Consider the following 19,272-nt stretch of genomic DNA (forward strand, 5'->3'; position numbering starts at 1 on the left):
AAAACAATTAGGGAAAATGCCCTTTATAATCTAATATATCATAAATATGCCGATTTATATATGTCAAAGCTGACTGAACAGTGACGAGAATATTGATTCGGAATAAATTATATTCACAACACACACAAAAAATCCAATTTTTTTCCTGGACAAACAAATATTTTTACTCGGACCGAGTATGAATGACCGACCAAAGGACAATCAAATGAAAAGGCTTAATGTTGAGCCCTGATATATATATTTTTTTTATTATTATTCATTTATTTACCCATAAACTTGTCTTTAGGAAGCCATAAGTTATAGTGGCAAGAAAAACTTTGTGAAACCTTTGGGGGGGGGGGGGGGGGGGGGGGGGGGGGGGGTTCCCGGACAGGGTTTAAATTAAGACAGGAGTATTCCTTAATCTAGTTATGACGTTTCAGGAAATGCTTTATAAAAACATGCAAATAGAGACGTTTTGACTGATGAAACATGAAGACAAACAGATGATAGCTATCTCAGGTATTTTCATGAATGATGTATGTCTATAGTTCACCCAAAAAGGAAAATTAGCCCATGATTTACTTACCCTCAAGCCATCCTAGGTGTATATGACATTGTTCTTTCAGACGAATACAATCAGAGTTATATTAAAAAACAAATGCATGGCTTCAATTCAGAAGGCCTTTATTAAAGGGTAACTCTCGCCAAAATGCAACCTAGGGTATTTTTGTTAATCTACCCGAGGCAAACTTTAGTTTAAAAACATAATTAGAATGGAAACTCCACTTTTAAGTTTGACTGTATTTTCGTTTTCAGTCAAATTGCCTTTTGAATGGGAGTGCATGGGGCACTTCTATGATAGCATCAAAAATCGCTATTTTTAAAACACTTGAAACTTTGCTCGAAATATCACCAGGGGCTCTTCACATGAACTCGAGCATTGAGAACATTGTTTGTGTACACAGAGTTTACTAAAAAGAAAGATTTTGCATTTTGACAGTCAAAAATAGTCGATCGGTGCAGTTAGATAATAGTGGGACTGGGTGTGTAGGAGCGCTGGCCACATGTTCCAGGAGCGGTTTTAAGAGCTGTGTTGCCCAAAGAGACATTGCGATTCCCAAAGAGAAGCGTGCTGCGCAAAGAGGACTAATTAATGCCAGTGCCATTGTGATTAATTGCTGTGACTGCGGGGACGGGAATAACGCGAAGAAGAAGGTGATGCAATGGATAAGACACATGCCTTTGATGTGAGAGACCCGGGTTCGAATCCACTGTGAGACACCAATGTGTCCCTGAGCAAGACACTTAACCCCTAGTTGCTTAGCAATAACAGTGTTTCTCACAGGATTTTTGGTAAAACTGTGGTGGGTGGACCTCAGTCCTTATAGTACAGGAAGAGCAATCTTTTTTTTTTCGTAAATATTTGGGATTTTGGTCAGAGGCTGATTTTGCCTTGTGTAATTCATATGTATGGTATTTTCTCATTTGTCTGAATGATTTCAAAAACATTTCATTAATGCAAAGAAAGAGAAAAAGAAAAACACATTGGAGTTATACCACCTGTTAATGCATTTAGATATACAAGTAGATATATGTAAATGATTAGAAAAAAAGTCTAGCCTATCAAATCATATACTGGTTTCATTTGTGCTGGAGTAGTGGACGCCTGAGAGACTAATACAAGAGAAATAATACAGGGCATGCTCCCCCTAAGAACATTTTGTGCATTTTAATGTTATATTCATCAATCTGGTGCAGTTTGAGGGTTCGAAATTAAAAGCTCCAACCCATATTCAGTGTGCAAATTAAACAAAGAAAAAATCAAACCTCTTTTAGTAACAGTGTCTGTCTATATTACACTACTACATAATAATAATTATAATATCAATCTCATGACAGTAGCCTAATAGCCATATATTGTAAAACAAATGCACTGAAAAATAAAGAAAACTTTCATAATTAGTTTTGTACTAATTTCTAATCTTGAAAGAGATAAGCACATGATCTTTTATTTTGACGGAAACTGCATCAAGCTTTTATTTTGGCGGAAAACATGGATAAAAACGCGTCTCTTTAAACTTCTAGTAAATTGCTGTAATCGTCAACTATGCAGATGTGGAAATACCTGGGAGTGCTCAGTTACCCCTTTTCCAAGGCAGAGCTGGTGCTGGTTCGGAGCCAGAGCCTAGTTTCAAATCGGTTCTTTGTTTTTCCACCGCCAAAGCACCAGCTCCGAACCAGTAAAACTGGTTCTTAAGTAGCACCAAATCATTGCAGGGTCTAGAACGGAGCCAAGAAAGAACCGCTTGCGTCAGAGGCTGGGGGCGGGGTTACCGTGGCCAACAAGACTGAAGAGAAACTTGTGACCGCCATTTTTAAATAGCAGCTAGTCGAGCTAATAGCAGCTCGATTATAATATCCGTCTATGTAAGTTACAGCGAGCTGCACGAACGCGTTGGATTCGCCGTGTTTGGATGCCGATTTATTTTCGCAAACCCATGAGCATCCATAGTAACGCAACGTCTATTATTGTTGATGCCTTGTTCGAGATGCATCGGAGCAGCGTGGACCAATCAGAGCTGCGGGAGTGTTTGGAGATCATACGACTCCTTGTGCTTTTTGATCGCTTTCGCAGTGCTTTGATTTCATGTGCTGATCGTTCTGCGAGAAGCCGATGCATCTCGAACAAGTTTGGTGTGTTTGTGTTTGGCGCTGCCGCACGCGCGTTGCTGGGCAACATGATACGTATGCAGTGACGTAAGATATAGCTCTGTTGTGGCTCTCTGGCCGGTGGAAACGCAAACCGGTTCTTGTAAGCTCGTCAGTCGAACCAACTCCGAACTGGCAATAGCTCTAGCTCTGAACCAACACCCGGTTCTTGTTGGTGGAAAAGGGGTAGCTCTGAACCAGCACCCGGTTCTTGTTGGTGGAAAAGGGTTAAGTGTAGAGTCACGGAGAGCCAAGTCCCTGGACATGGATGAGTTTATCAGACTATTTGGTAGCCAGCACAAAAAAACGCAGGATACAGCTGTTCTGAGGCAGAGCATAACGCCGCCTTCACACTGGCAGTTGAAATCAGCTCCGATACGGCTACGAAACGACCGGAAGTCATTCATTTCCTATGGAGATTCGCAGACCGCATGCGAATGGGTGCGAACCGGGTCCGAACGACTGCGGTGCGAAAAAAATCGTGTCCGTTGGTCATCCGGATGCGTTCAAAAAATTGAACTCTTGCGAAAGGCTACGGACGGTTCCTATCCGACAATTCCAGCGGAAGTTAGCGTTGCTATGGTACTGATAAACAAACCTGAATTCTTAACTTTTAATAAAATAAATAATGATTTTATAACGATAAGTTGTAATGAATTTTTTTTATTTTCATGATTTTCCAACGTTATTAGGGCATTTAATACAATTAAAAGCCCTATATACCACTATATCACATTTAGCCGACCTGACATATCAACGTCCTAGGGAACTTTCCTCCACGCAGCAGCCTTCCGATTAATGTATCTATAATCCTCATCAGAGAGATCATACAGAATTGTACATTCTGACACTGACAAAATCAACCGTTAATCTCTCCGCCATTTTTGTTCTACTCGCTTCCGAAGCTTTTCAACGGTGTAGTACGACGTCCGCTGGGGGCGTATTGCGTATTACGGAGCTGATTTCAACTGCCAGTGTGAAGGCGGCGTTACACATGTGATGGTGCAGTTAACCCACAGGAACAGGCACATTTCATGCTGAGAATGTTTACACACACACACACACACACACATTTAATTTTTGTGTTGAAAATAAAGTAATGCAAAAAGTAAAGTAAATAAAATAATGTTAAATTACTAAATAATGTCTGTGTGATTTTTATTTATTATTTATTGGAACAGAACCGTGTTATCTAATCCATGCAAAACACAAAAATTTAATACCATCTATATTAGAGCACTTGGCATTGCACAAGATTTTGGAAATCGTGCTTAATATTTTCTAAACCAGTATTTATTTTCAGTTGAATTTTCTGATTGGCCCCCCACCCCTGACTGGTTCTTGGTCCCCCCTGTGCCCCCCCATTTATAAAATCCTGGAATCGCCCCTGCTGCAGCCGCCTACTCTCGCTACATTTCAGGCGAGGCAAGGCGCATCTCAAACAAGCCTATTCTTAAGCCTGTTTTATGCTTCTGCGTCGAATCGACGGCGTACCCCCGCGGACCCCTCTGCGTCGACGCGAACCTCGACGCGACCCCTCCGCCGTAGCTTGACGTGCACCTCCAAAAAATTGTAACTACGCGTCGCGGTGACGCAGACTGCAGGGGCTGTGATTGGTCAGATTATACATCATTTCCGGAGTAAAATATATTAAAATAGAAAACAGTCATTTTAAATTGTCATAAAATATGTTTTGTTTTATTGTTTTTTATATACTAAACACAGCCTTGGTGAGCAGAAGAGACTTCTTTTAAAAACATTAAAAATCTTACCGATCTAAAACTTTTGACCGGTAGTGTATATGTATATATTTATATATATTCTTTTCTTTTTTTGTTGTTGCTAGAAATAAACTTCAATCAATCAAATCAATGTTTGTTTTGAAAAAAAGTTTGTTGTTTATTTACAATACAATGTTCACGGGTACATCATGGATATCAAGTAATTAACCAAGTCTGCCACGGGACACTACATTATCCTGCCATGGCACCGTGGTCGAACCCATTTTGTAGCCCAACCCGGTGATCTGTTGGTTTGCACCCGAAGATAAAATCTTTAAAGTCACTGCCAGTCTCTGAGCGAGGTCAATAGGCATACTGTGTGTAGTCTGATGCTGTATTAACGGCTTTAAACGATGAACAAGATCGTCAAATCGACCTTTCGACATCCGAAAATACTTAAAGTGCATTTCTTCGTCCAAGTCCCTCAGCGGTCGAACAACCGTAACAAATTCGCCAATCCTTCCCCTGTCTTCGTGCACTGGTCGTACAGACCACCTTCGCTGACGTCTTTTTCTTCTACGATTAAACATTTGCAATAAAATCATTTGTTGTTCAACGTTGATTAGCTCCAGCTGCGACAACACTCTCTCTCTTTCGCTCGCCATTGTCGGAAATGAAAAAGCGGAACCGGCGCATGGAACCAAAACAAACTAGGAAAGAGATTCGCGAACCACACCACCCCCCTAGCGTTCTGGCGGTGAAATGCACCGCGATGCAACGCAACCCGACGCAGAACCATAAAACGGTCACGACGCCGTTGGAGTGACGGCGTAGCTACGCCGTGGAGTTGACGCAGAAGCATAATGAGGGCTTTAGGTTTCCAGAAACCAATTTTTTGTAGGACCAATCAGCGAACAGAGGGAGTGGCTGAGAACGATGACGTTGATGTAGTGCGTCAGTTTGAGTTGGAGTTCTAATTTATACTTCTGCGTCGAGTGTACGCCGTAGTGTAGCCTACGTCGTAGGCTACGCACGTAGGCGACGCCGTCGTGAGCATTTATACTTCTGCGAATGTCTGTGTTGCTCTGCAGTTACACCGCCGAAACGCTAGTTGGCGCGGGTAGGTTTTAATGTTCCACTGTGTTTACATTCCTCGCGGCTGTTTTGAGTTTAGGTTTCTACGAGCAATGGCGACTGAAGGAGTCATACAGATGGCTGTATTTCCGCACTTCTTCAAGCAATCTCTCGGTCACTTGGTCTATTTCCATGGCTCTTCACTGATCTTCGGAATTTAAAAATGGAGTGCAGAAGATCATTCCGGAAATGCGTAGGAGGAAACGCGATGCTATCCAGCCGACCAATCACAGATCTTGCGGTCCGCGGCACCGCGACGCGTAGTTACATTTTTGAGGAGGTGCGCGTCAGGGTACGACGTATGGTACACGTCAATGCGTATGCTACGCCGTACCTTCTACGCGCACCCGACGCAGAAGTATAAATTGGCCTTTAACACACGACTCGCTGACACATTCTCTGACTGTTTTCATCGACTGCAGCCGATTTTAAACACCGACTTTGAACTGAACACAGACTGAACGCGCTGAACACGCGTTTGGGCATGATCAGTCATAAGTATCAAATTACATTCATTATGTAGTTATTAATGCAGTTATTAGAGAGTGATGTTGCAATAATGAGACAGAAAAGCATGTGCGTCAATATTATTATTTATTAATTTAATTCGTTTTAATTAATTCGTTCATTCTTTTTTTTTCATAACTGACAGATGACAGTAGACTATAGCCAAATAAATGAAACACAAAGCCCTTTTAACAAATAGGCCTATCAATAATTATTTATTTGTTATATTATCTGCAATAAAAATCCGTGCTGCAGGACTATCCATTTATTTAGCCTATATTCAGTTTAATTTTCTATTGATTATAGATAGGACTATATTCTGCTAGCTGTTGAATTGTTATCAATCGTAATTTTACAAAATCCCAGTTTAGAAGGTATCTCTATATTTAGTAAAGAATTTAAAATATCTCAACTAGCTGATGATAGGCCTACAACTATATTTCTTAAAGACCAAAGTCAAATTCCCTTGTGTATCAATATTATTAATTCTTTCTCTGAAGCTTCAGGCTTATACTTAAACGTATCAAAATGTGAATTATTCTGTCTTTATGACACTCAACAATCAATGTTGCACAATATACCTGTTAAAGATTGTATCAAGTACCTGGGGATTTTCCTTACTAAGGATAGATTGCTCCGCCAACAACTTAATTTTTCACCTAAAATAAAGAAAACTAGAACCATCTTTAATCTTTGGCTACAACGTGATCTCTCAATCTATGGGAGAGTACTTATTTCTAAGGCAGAGGGTTTGTCTCATTGTGTTTATCCTTCTTTATCTTTATTTGTTAGTGACAAAATCTGTGATGATATTAACAAAATCTTATTGAATTTTATTTGGAAGAACAGATCTCATAAAGTTAGGAAATCTGTTTTGTCTAATAGACGTTCTGAGGGTGGATAGGAAGTGTTAAACTTTAAAGAATTAGTCAGCTCTTTCAGAATTAGTTGGTTAAAAAAATGTCTTTGTAGTAGGCTAATGGCTCAATTTGGTACTATATCCCCAATGCCATATTTAGTAGATTAGGCAGTTTAGAGTTTCTTTTAAAATGTAATTTCATTCCTTCTAAATTACCTATTTCTCTCTCCAAATTTCACCAAGAAGTTTTACTTGCTTGGAAATTGTTTTATGTGCACAATTTTTCTCCTCATAAAGAAATTCTGTGGAATAATTTGAACATTTTAATCCGAAACAAATCAGTTTTTATGGCTAAGTGGTATGATAGAGGTATTGTTTTTGTTTTGGATTTATTTAAAGATGATGGCAGTATATTGGAATATGAAGAATTTATGACTTTGTATAATTTTCCTCTGCCTGCTAGAACTTTCAATTCTGTCATCAAAGCTTTGTCTCCAAGTTATGTGCATTTATTTAAAACACACCTTTTCTTTAATGAGAGAAAAATTATTTTGGCCAAACATTTATTGGATGGAGTTAGTATTCTTGATAAAAAATGTAATAGTAAACTTATAAAGTTATTGTTACATTACACTGTTTACACATCCCCTCGATGTACATTTTTCTGGAATAATTTTTTTGACTGTATTCACTGGAAGAAAGTGTGGTTACTCCCTGAGAAATATTGTATGTCCAATAAAATAAGAGAGGTACACTTTAAGATTATTCATCATGTTTACCCAACTAACTCACAAATTTCCTCTTTTGTTGATATCTCTGACCTTTGTGTATTTTGTAAAGTTGAGAAAGAAACTTTGCTTCATTTATTCTACCACTGTAATCAGGTTAAGCCTCTTTGGCAGAGCTTGGGTCTTTATCTTTCTCATTTTGTCAAATGTGATTTAAACTTTTCATTGAAGGATATATTCCTCTATTTTTCTGGGAGTGACTGTGCTATTGATAGTTTGTTAATTTCTCTGTGTTGCATTGTAATTTTTTTATTATTATATTATTATTATATTATACATATGAAGTAGACTCGCTCCCTCGGTCAAAATCGAGGGAACGAGGGTCTGTCCATCTAAACTTCCCTCGTCCACTTCACGAAGTGGAACACACTTCAAAATGGCGGCGGGCGGGGATTCCCCCGAGCCGAGGGGAAGGAAGTGCTTAGGGAAGTTCGCGAGTGCGTGTCTAAAAGTGGACTGGAACGCAGCATATCTGTACAAATGAAATGTACGAGAGTCTGGTAGAACCAGGCTAGACAAACCCTAACGGTCTCGAGCAACACCAAGCGTCCCCATTTCTTTGCCGGGCGCGGAAAGCTAGTCACGTTCACCACTGTTGAGCCCCCATTCTCTCACCTCTCCTCTCTTAAATGTCCTCCAAAAAAAGTGCTGCAGAAAGGTTCAGATGGGCGGAACCAAAGCCAAACAAAAAGATAAATCCCCAGCATTCATCACAGTAGCCTAATTTGAAATATGTTTTTGGCTTTAATGATTGTATTGAGTGGTAACCATTTTATAAAAGTGTGCCTATGACGACCTTCAGCCGTGACAGCCATTCACAACACAACACAGCACAGCGTCGATCGCAACGTATTGCTTAAGAATCATCATAATGTCGATAAAAGAGCCTAGCAGGCTACGCAACACATCTTGTCGTCGCATTAGTTTAATTTTCTTAGAGCAACGGTCAACCCAAAATCATTTAAACGCATTTAAAATAAAAATATTGATATTTTTAACTATCTTTGAAAAAACAAAAACAAAACAAAAAACAGTAAATTGTTCAGTTATCTTTTTTTATTTATTATTATCTTACCTGGCCGTTAATTAGCTTCTTCGGATGACGTCAAAAGTAGCCTAACATTTGAGTTTTTGTTCATGTCAAAATACTGTACGCTTTAACACCATCGCTGTATTCACTGCTGAAACTCTTTCATCCTAATGAGGAAATGAACTGTGGAGCATCTAGCTACTGCTGTCTCTAGAGGAATGTGGTTTAAAAATAAGGCAGTGTCTCAAAACCTGATCTGCTGCCTACCTAACATGATTTTTTGGCCTTTTCAGCCTGTCAATGTTAATCGTTTAATATTTTATCAAATCCATTTCACTGTTCAAAACATCAGTTTTATGGACATTTTTGTTTACTTTTGTAGGCTACTATATTCAATTGTGTTTTGCCATAAAATATAAAATCTGGGTCCTTAAGCAAAACCAGGTCAGAACCAGTATAAACAAACTATAACAATATAGTTTGTGGACCTTTCACTTTTTTCAAAACTCCTGTAAAGATTCATGAATGAAATGTGTTGCATGACATGTTACAGGACACAGACTTTTTGGGCTTAGCAACAAATTTGCTAAATTACATGTTACCAGTTTGACATCATGTTTGACATAGCATGTGCTTACCTAACAAAAGAACAAAATAAGCAAGATATGGTCTAAATTGTACTTCAACCAGTAACTAAGAACTTTTCAGTTACTAATCTAACCCATGGTTCCCTGAGAAAACTATTCTCAGAAAACAAGCATTGAATCAGGGGTTAAAGCCACTGATCTATATATAATGTCATTATATAGATCAGTGGGTAAAGCAAAAAAAAAAAAACAATCTTTTGACTGAACATTTTTCCTCAGCCAAACCCCATTCCACAGCCTGTCACACATCCAGTTTAAGAGCAGTTTTCTTCTTGTAATTATGAGTATAGTGAGTACATGCTTTACCTTCACAAATGATACTCAAAGAACATTTGCATATAAAGAAAGGCCATTTTCAACTGCAAGGCAAGGCAAGGCAAGGCAAGGCAAGTTTATTTATATAGCACATTTCATACACAATGGCAATTCAAAGTGCTTTACATAGAAGAAATTAAAATAATGAAAAGAAATAAGAATAATTAAAACAGTTTAGAAAAATAAAATAAAATACAGTACTTTTAAAAAATAAAAAAAGATTATTATAGATCTTTCCTTCAAAGGATTTCCTTAAGACTTAAATCTTTCAACCTTCTTTTAACCTTCAATCTTCTTACGACTTCCATCTATCAACTTTCCTTTAACTTTCTTTTCTCCCTCATTTACTCACACGTTCTTTTCACTTTCTTTAGCACTGCGTTCACATTCTTTCTCAGACGAAAACTTTAATATCGTCATTTAAATACTGTTCTACTTTCAAACCCACATTAATACACGTCACTTTCACATTATCACCTTCTGAGTGATAAACTGCGTTTATTTATGAAATGTCAATTTTTTCAATCTAATGGCTAAAATCAATCTAAAGACTTGACTCGATACAAATAATTAACCATTTGCATAACTTTAACACAAGTTTTTATTTCTCAAATAATAAAAGCCAACAGAGCTTTTGCCGAAAAGTGAGCTATATCACAAACTATACATAATATAATATCTGTTTTTTAACCTAGCCATTATAAATAAATAATATAATGTTATTTTTTTATTTTATCTATGTTGATTATATGAAAAGTGAACAGCATGAGTAAGATAGGATCATTAGATGCACAATATCGGGAGACATATAGAGTGGGGAATATTAAAGACATATTAATAAATGAGAAGCAAATATAGCAGACAATATATTTAGGACATGGAGCCGGCCCGGCGCGATATTACAGTGCACGTGAACTAGAGCGCGTCTCATAAATGAACCGAAACTCAGCGTATAGGCTACTTCACAGGCATGATATCCGTGGGGATTTCTTTAAGACTGCAAGGGAAGTTCGGCTTCCCCTATAATGTCAAAAAATGTATGGTCATATATGTAGGCTACTATTGTGTTAACATTTTATTGACTAAAAATGCGTTAGAAAACGTTCATCTCAAAGACGAGTAAGTTCAGAATCAGTTATATAGAGCAGGTCGGCTGACTCGATTTCCTTCTCAAACATTCCCGTAGCGTCACAGTGCATTTCCCTGTTGAAGCCCAGCGTCCATTGACTTCAATGGGGCTGCTTTGAACAGTTTTTTTCAGTGTGGCAATTGTAATTATTGTGAAAATATGACTAAAACTGATATGTTTATTGATGTTTTTAGCAATAAGACGTACACTGTTAACAGTTTTATAAATTGCAATACTACCCATGTTGTCTATCGTTTAGAATGTACTTGTGGTTGTTTTTACGTAGGCCTCACTAAAAGGAGACTAAGAGACAGGGTAGCTGAGCATAGGTATGCCATCCGGACTGGAAATATTAATTATCCAATGGCCAAACATTATATAGACGCTAAACATGGGAGGGATTCGACCTTACGAGTAGTGGGCATTGAGGCTATTCGCCTTGATGCCAGGGGTGGGGATATAATCAAACGCCTTAAACAAAGGGAGACATACTGGATCTATTCCTTGAGGGCCACCAGGCATCCAGGTCTCAATGAGGATTTTGACCTCTCACCTTTTCTGTAATTGTTGTGTCCCAATAGATACAGTGTATTGCTGTTTGTGAATGTAATGCTCATTTCTTGTTAATTTTGTTTTGAACCATCTTGTCTATGAAATTAGAATTATGAGGGATAACATTACCCCTATTTATACTTATTGACTTCACATATTGTGTGGAGTACACTAGTTGTTTGAAGTGATGTTTTTCCACTTGGAGATCTCTTATTTTGCCTTGTACTTGTATGACGTAACCTCTGACATCAGGCATGACTTTAACTTTTTTCTCTAGTGGCCACAAAAATTGTTGCAAGTGCCAGAGTGGCACACCTGAAACCAATGCAATTATAAGTACTGCTTGTGTTTGTCTGTTTGTTACCAACACCCTGATGAAGGCCAGGGGGCCGATACGCGTTGGTGTTTTTATCTTCAATGTTTTAGCCCTCTACTAATTTATAAAGGCTTTTTAACTTTTTCGTAACCTACTGAGTGCCTGGACTTGGATTTTTTCCAGTTTTTTTCAGTGCTTCGAAACTAGACGGTCATTGGATAAATGCTGTGATTATGTCCCGCCCACGGACGCTCAGCGTCTCTGGGGGTGAATGAGGAGTGGGCTGGCCTGGACTCCGGGCTTCTGCGTGATGATTGGAGGGGCTGTTGAAAGGCTGCATCTCCTTTTCATCTCCAAAACATATATCTCTAAAACACTTTTGTTTAGCTATGCATTTACTGAATGAGCACTGTGCCACTGTTCGTCCGACTGTACTGTACTGTATTTCATTTTATTTTTCTAAACTGTTTTAATTATTCTTATTTCTTTTTATTATTTTAATTTCTTCTATGTAAAGCACTTTGAATTGCCATTGTGTATGAAATGTGCTATATAAATAAACTTGCCTTGCCTTGCCTTTTGATTGACAGCGATTTCATACAATAAAAAGTCGCTGATGCTGAAGCTATTCGAGCTCAGTCCCATCGCGGATTTTGCAAGTGTAGTCGAAAGACAAACTGCTGCAACCTATTTCTTGGTATTTGCTTGTCGAAATTGCTAGCCAATTTTCATTATACATTTCACACAATTATACATTTATACCTTTATTATATTATTACTTATTACATTTTTTATTATTATTAGTAGGCTAATAATAATACAAATATTATTAAAATAATTAAAAAATATATTATTAGTAGTAGTATTATTATACTTTATTATATTATTATTTATACCTTTTTATACCAGTTTTGTTGTATTTTGAAACTGTCGAATATAGCCTACTTAGAAGCAAACTATCTAATTTTATGTTGTGTAAAACAGGCAAATGTTAGCAAACAAGCTATATGCTATCAAAGCTGATGAACAGCCAAGAGTGTGTGAATGTACCATTGATACGTGTCCATAAACTATGTAGAAGCAACATTAGTCAAAATGTTCACACAGAGATGAGCATCCAACAGATTCACATAGTAAAAGCACTTTAGATCAGTAAAATTAGACCAACGGCATGTCATCAGAGTTTGCATTGAAACCAGTTCTGTGTCCTCAAACCTTTGTTACTTTCCTAGACAGGAGATGAAGAGACCACAGAACAGGGAGAGATAGGGCCAAGTGAGAAACAGGTAATGGGAATATGACAGAATGCTCATTTGTGTAGGATAACAGAATACATTGGTACTGTGTCCAGCTAATTGAACTAGTTGTTCTTATGATTATATATATTTGAATGTAAAATGAGTTTATCGCTGAAGCTTTATAATGATAAGCTACATAGGGCCCTTTGAAATCCTTTTTTTTTTTTTCAAATTCCAATTTTGGCAGATTCTGTGATATTCCACATTTAACAGCTGATTCCATTTTTATTATTTCCGCCTTACTGCATTGTGTTTACTGCTTCGCGGACATCAAAGGGCCCTACATGCAAAGATTGCCTTTCTAAGTAAAGTGGCTTTTTATGATAACAATTTATTGAGTTTGATTTGTGTTATTTCGTGTACATTCTATAGAGCAGCCAGAATTGGAGAGAGGCCAGGGTTTCAGAGCAGGTCAGCCAGACAGAGCATCAAAGGCCATATCAACCTGAGGCAGGATGTATCATTCAGCAGCAGCTTGCAAACAAGACACTTAGTTTCCAGGATAGATGGTACAAGAACCACACATGGCTACACTACTGTCCTGATGTGAGAGGTATACTCTGTTTCTATTGCATGAAAGCATTTAAAAATCAGACAAGTCCCCTTGCTAAAAGTGTAGATCAGTCATTTGTATCTACAGGATTCCAAAACTGGAAAAAAAATCAATAGAAAAATGTAAATCACATGAAATGTCTCAAGCACACAAAGTGGCCATAACAATACACACACATCAGGCAAAATCAATAGACACACAGTTATCATCAGCAAAGGCTCTTCAGCAACAGCAGGCAAGGTCTCATCTGCTAAAAATTGTTGGCTCATTGCAGTTTCTTGCTAGACAAGGTACTGCTATTCGCGGTCATGGAAACAGTGAGGGAAATTTCAGGCAGCTCCTTCGTCTCAGGTCAGAGGATGTTGAGGGACTGGAGAGTTGGATAGAGAGGAGATCGAATTTTCTCAGCCCTCAAATTCAAAATGAGATTTTGCAGATCCTGTCTTTAAACATTGTGCGGGAGATAGCATCTGCTGTGCGGAACTTGCCGACACTCCAATACTCCATCATCATGGATGGCACCCAAGATGTTGCAGGGGTAGAGCAGGAGTCAATCTGCATCCGGTATGTGGACCATGATCTAATACCTCATGAAGAGTTTGTCGGTCTTTATGAAGTGTCTTCGACCACAGGGCAAAATCTGGCTAGGGTTGCCATTGATGTCCTCCAGAGAATGAATTTGCCGCTATCTGGTCTCCATGGGCAAACGTACGATGGAGCTGCAAACATGTCTGGCAAGACTGGTGGAATCAAGGAGATTCAGCCTCTTGCCCTCTATGTCCATTGTGGCCCACATTGCGTAAATCTTGTAACATAGGCTGCCTGCAGTTCATCCTGTGTGGTTATGGATGCACTGTCATTGGTCCACAAACTTGGAACCCTCTTCAACCAGTCAGGCAAGTTTAAAACGGTCTTTAAAGAGATTGCCAAATCAGAACATGGGAACATCAAAACACTGAAGCCCTTATGCCCTAACAGATGGGTTGTCAGGATGACGGCTATTCGAGCTTTTCTTGGGCAGTATGAGGCAGTGATGCTCAGTCACACACATACTCCACTCTAAAAACTGCTGGGTTGTGTTAACCCAATTTTGGGTCAAATATGGACTAACCCAACATTGGGTTAAAAAATGCAATTTAAAAATGGACAAATTGCATTTTGGACAAAATCAAAAATGGACAAAAATGCAATTTAAAAATGGACAAATTGCATTGGTTACATTAAAAATGTAAACCAACGGCTGGGTTTGTCCATTTTTAAATTGAATTTTTAACCCAACGTTGGGTTAGTCCATATTTGACCCAACATTGGGTTAACACAACCCAGCATTTTTTCACATACATACATTTCTACTGTCACACACATAAATTCTCCTTTCACATACATATATTTCTACTCTCACACACACACTTACATTCTCCTTTCACATACATACATTTCTATACGCACACACCACACACACACATTCTCCTTTCACATACTGTACATACATTCCTACTCTCACACACACACATACATTCTCCTTTGACATACATACATTCCTACTCTCACACACACACATACATTCTCCTTTCACATACATTTCTGCTCTCACACACACATACATTCTCCTTTCACATACATACACTTCTACTCTCACACACATACATTCTCCTTTCACAGGATACATATATATATATATATATATATATATATATATATATTTTATTTTTTATTTTATTTTATTTTTTTATTATATTTGGTATTCATTATCCATTACAGTTTTTTCTGTAATGCTTAAACCCTAACCGTGATTCTTATAGCACAATTTCTAAAACTATTAATACTTATAGCAAAACCACTCACTGAGTTTGCAAAACTAAAAGCACAAACATTGCTTCGGGACGCCAGGACTTTACACATATGCACATTTAAGTTTATTTAAGTTTGTCTTTTATTTTTACACTCAACACTTGCACCCGCACACAACACATCCATGCAACTGCCCTACACTACTGATACTGACATTCACACTCCATTTGGTTCTGTTGTTTAAATTTGTGTTAGATACACAATAAACTTTTTGTGGCATGGTCTCCTATCTATTGTTATGGCCCTGAGTTAGTCATAACAGTCGTGTACTTGCCCGCAACAGAATCCACATGAAACAAATACAGAGTCCCTTTTGAAAGAAACAGTGAACGTGTAAAACAACTGCGATATGACTATGTGCAGGTAAGCTATAGTAGCATTGGTACTGAATCTGGAAGTGCATACTGTAGTGCTGTGCATTGGCCTGCTGTGCTGCATTTGTTTTGTCTTGTCCAGAGAGTGATGGAGCAAGAGGCAGATGCCATGGGTCATGAGCTGCTTTTTGTGGATGAGGCAGGTTTTAACCTCACTAAAACAAGGAGACGTGGCAGTCAAAACAAGTCAAACGAGTGCAGAAAGGTGCAAGTGCCGAATGAGCTTCAGCAGGACATCAGACAGTGATATGCACATAGTAATACAGTCAATCTTTCTCAGCTGGTGGGTTGCTCATGTAAGAATCAAAAAGGCGATTAAAGCTGTCAAACCTGCATGCATCTATTTGTTATATATGCGTCACATGTGTCTGGATTAAAATATTCTGCTATGTGAGATCACAAAATAAGGCACAAACTGATATGTAATGTTTTAATGTCCAAATAAATGTGAGCACTGTGCATTTGTACTAGACGATAGGCATTCATTTTGCGTTGATTTGTAAAGGACAAACAAAAATGGATAATTTTTAAATCCATAAAATAACTTATTTTACATTCTGGCAACATTACATTATGAAAAACATCATATTTTACATTATGTGCTGTTGACTTCCGCCTTGTTCACATTCTTTCACATGGGGATTTTTTCCTTTTTAATTTAGGTATGATAGAACTGTTGCAATTATTTATTTTGACAACTAATATAGAAAGTTTTTTTTTTTTTTTGACAAACTCAGAATTGATAATAGTCCCCAGCTCGGTAGCCTATTATCAGGCGGCATGCGCTGCGTCATATCATTACGCCTGCTTCACCCATGGTACTGCAGCAAAGTTTCTTGATTATTACGCTGGAATGAGAGTATAGTTCCTAGCCATATCAGCCTAGAAAATCGCAACTTTACATTTTCCGTCGGTCTTAGTACACGATGTAACTACAGAAGAGTCAAGTTTTAAATAGGAAAAATATCGAAACTCTTTAATTTTTTTGAGAGAGATGCTAATGGTCTTGTACGGTTCAATTCATTATGCTAAGCTATGCTAAAAGTGGGACCCCCAGACCCGGAGATCGGCTGAATGGATTCGAAAACGGTAAGACTCAACTGTTTAACTCTGGGGGAGTTGTAAAATGAGCCTATTTCCCAAAAAAGTGGAGTATCCCTTTAATAGTCACCAGAGCGGGCATCACAGATAGTGGCTGCATGGGCCATTCTGCACAATATAGCCACCAGTAGAAAGGAGCGAGAAACACCCCAAAACCAGCTTCTCCCCGATGAAACTGACCCGATCACACATGACCACCCAGCTGGTGCAGATGTAGATGCAATCACCATACAATATTACACTTAATAAAAGCACATTGAAACTGCAGATAGGTCTCAAACTGTTTTATTGGTTTTGTGGGATGGGAGGGAGAAAGAGAGCAAGAGAAAGTTGCATTAATAAATATTCATACTAAAGTGTTACTTGGTTAAATAAGTTCACATACTGAGATCAGTTTTATCCAGCTGTTTGATCTCCAAATTTTTTTTGGAGCCTCCTCAGCTCACAGTCCAGCTCCTTTAGTGAACAGTCTAGTTCAAGTCTCCCTTAGTGTGCAGTCTAGTTCAAGACTCCTTTTGTACAGGGCCCTGACTGAGTCTGTTTCCACCTGAAACATAATTCCACCACAAACATGATCATTACAAGTTTTCTGGAGGCTCATCAAATCACAAAGTTCCTTGACTTCCTACAAACACAGGACTGACTGTAATTTATGTCAAGGGTTTTAAATCCTTACCTTGTACACATTTCTTCTGAAGCCCATTGAGGTAGAGGCCTCAGTTTCTGGGGCAGGTTGTGAAAAATCTTACAATAAAAGAGATGTGTAAGGGCCAGTCCCTTTTTTATGCCACACATTCAAATGTTTGACATAATAAAAAGCCCAGTGCATTCACATCAGCAACTGTCTGAGAACACACAGACAGAGTGTCTTCATCATTTCCTCCACCCTAATAAAAAAATTTAAAAAATAGGCCAATGTAAAGCATAACTGTTGTAAAGCAGGTTATGTTTGGTGTTCTGTCTGCTGCATACTGACCTCTGTGTGGGAGACTGTGTGTATGTGTGCTGGCTTCAACAGGGACACTGTATTTCCCTCTACTGCAGAACATACAGTCAGCCATATTTAAAACTTAAAAAAAGTAGTAATGTATTGCACACGTACCCAGTGTTACTTGCTTAGAGGAGCCAGCACCAGGGTCAGATTGTACAGCACCTGTAATCCCATCCATAATCGGCCGTCCCTTATTGCCTACTCAGAGCCAACTCCTCCACCACAGTGTATTCTGGTTTTCTGAATTTAACTCTTTATTTCTGTTTGCTGCAAACAAGTGTTTGTGATAAAATGTTCACAAAAGTAATAAAAGGTTGTGGTTAGGGTTTTTATTACTATTTATTAAGTAATAAATAAGGTTGTGTCACGATGTTAGATTTTTCACACCACGGTTATTGTGGCCAAAAGAATTCACGATATTGATATATTGCGATATCTATAGAATCTATTGGGGGGGTCTATTAATTTGAATTTTACAAAGTAAAAATTCACATTTTTACTTTGTTTATATAGTTTTTCTTTTTTACCCAACAAACATAAGGATACTGATAGACAAGGCACATGCATTTTTTACTTCTTGCGTACTCAATCTATGAAAAATTCTTGTGAAGGAAGACAAGCATGTGAAGTTTATCTGGTTTCAAACTTAAGCAAAACACTGTCTGAAGGTTTCCTGAAGAACTGAAAAGCTCTTAAACCTATTGTTGCACCGGCGCCAATAAAGTCATGCAGATAGCAGATTTGAATAAAAAAATCAAGTGCAAATACACTTACAAAAATAAGATGAGTAAAGAAAACGGGGTTCTTAATTTTAATAATCACCCTTTATTAATATATGAACACAGAAACCCCCTGTTAACAGTTAATGATGCGTTTCCCATTCCATGACTAGTAAAATATTAGCCGCGTCGCGTCTATGACAACTCGAGGTATCGCACACGCACGCGCGTCTCAGTTTATGGCCAGCAATATCATTGTTTAAGGACATTATGGAATTGAGATAATGTCTGTACTATGTTATGATTACACTGTACAATTAAATAATAGTTGCTGAGTCTGTGATCTGAACACTTTACCTCAGAGCGTCCGTTAACTGAATGAATTGAGAATATCACCTGAAAATCCGATAACATCAGCAATTTTCATTCAAGCAGCTGATTTCTGTAAATTAATGTAAAATTAAATGTATATTGCAGCACAGGGTGAAATCATTTACGATGATTTGAGACAAATATAATGTAAAGTTAATATAAAACGATGTAAATGACGCTCTGTGTCGCGGCAGGATTTTGAACATGGTCCTGAGCCGTTGCTGGGCGTCGCAGCCGCCGGTGTGTGTAGCCTACACTCAGGGGCGTAGCACCAAATTTTGGGCCCTGGGTACAAACCATCTTGCTGGGCCCCCGTACCAAATA

The 19,272-nt window shown here is 38.3% G+C and overlaps 1 protein-coding gene across 3 annotated transcripts in view; it reads right to left on the bottom strand.

The window, feature by feature from the left end:
- Positions 1 to 19,272, bottom strand: part of LOC309511937 (N-acetyllactosaminide beta-1,3-N-acetylglucosaminyltransferase 3-like) — a 112,540-nt gene that overhangs the window by 7,180 nt on the left and 86,088 nt on the right. For 2 of the 3 annotated variants that reach the window (XR_014210826.1, XM_082187316.1), the window contains exon 1: positions 8,776 to 8,929. The exons of the other annotated variant lie outside the window; for it this stretch is intronic. The gene's annotated coding sequence lies outside the window, so the exon portion shown is untranslated. Of the gene's footprint in view, positions 1 to 8,775; positions 8,930 to 19,272 lie in introns of those variants that run through there. 3 annotated transcript variants of the gene reach the window in all.

This window comes from Leuciscus leuciscus, assembly GCF_965113295.1.
Source record: "Leuciscus leuciscus genome assembly, chromosome: 13".
Classification (NCBI taxonomy): Eukaryota; Metazoa; Chordata; class Actinopteri; order Cypriniformes; family Leuciscidae; genus Leuciscus; species Leuciscus leuciscus.